Source organism: Arachis duranensis, chromosome 7 (assembly GCF_000817695.3).
Source record: "Arachis duranensis cultivar V14167 chromosome 7, aradu.V14167.gnm2.J7QH, whole genome shotgun sequence".
Classification (NCBI taxonomy): Eukaryota; Viridiplantae; Streptophyta; class Magnoliopsida; order Fabales; family Fabaceae; genus Arachis; species Arachis duranensis.
Genome location: NC_029778.3, coordinates 65574627 through 65575750, shown reverse-complemented (window position 1 = coordinate 65575750; position 1124 = coordinate 65574627).

Below are 1124 nucleotides of genomic sequence, written 5' to 3'. Positions count from 1 at the left end.
ATCATGAGAGAGGAGCAACAAAGACAAGGAAGAGACATTGAGGAGCTCAAGCACTCCATAGGATCTTCAAGAGGAAGAACAAGCCGCCATCACTAAGGTGGACCCGTTCTTTAATCTCCTTGTTCTTTATTTTATGTTTTTCGAAAATTATGCTTATGTTTATCTATGTTTGTGTCTTGTGATCATTAGTGTCTTAGTGTCTATGCCTAAAAGTTATGAATGTCCTATGAATCCATCACCTTTCTTGAATGAAAAATGTTCTTAATTGAAAAAGAAAAGAATTGCATGAATTTTGAATTTTATAACAGTTTAATTATTTTCATGTGGTGGCAATACTTTTGTTTTCTGAATGTATGCTTAAACAGTGCATAAGTCTTTTGAATTTGTGGTTCATGAATGTTGGCTCTTGAAAGAATGATGAAAAAGGAGACATGTTACTGAGGATCTAAAAAAAATCATAAAAATGATTCTTGAAGCAAGAAAAAAAAAGTAGTGAATATAAAAAAAAAGAAAGGAAAGAGAAAAAGAGAAATAAAGTTGTGATCCAAGGCAAAAAGAGTGTGCTTAAGAACCTTGGACACCTCTAATTGGGGACTCTAGCAAAGCTGAGTCACAATCTGAAAAGGTTCACCCAATTATGTGTCTGTGGCATGTATGTATCCGGTGGTAATACTGGAAGACAGAGTGCTTTGGGCCACAGCCAATACTCAATAAGTAGCTGTATTCAAGAATCATCATACTTAACTAGGAGAATCAATGACACTATCTGGATTCTGAGTTCCTAAAGAATCCAACCATTCTGAATTTCAAAGGATAGAGTGAGATGCCAAAACTGTTCAGAGGCAAAAAGCTAAAAGCCCCGCTCATCTAATTAATACTGATCTTCATAGATGTTTTTGGAATTCATTGCATATTCTCTTCTTTTTATCCTATTTGATTTTCAGTTGCTTGGGGACAAGCAACAATTTAAGTTTGGTGTTATGATGAGCGGATAATTTATACGCTTTTCGGCATTGTTTTTAAGTAGTTTTTAGTATGATCTAGTTAATTTTAGGGATGTTTTCATTAGTTTTTATGCTAAATTCATATTTCTGGACTTTACTATGAGTTTGTGTATTTTTCTG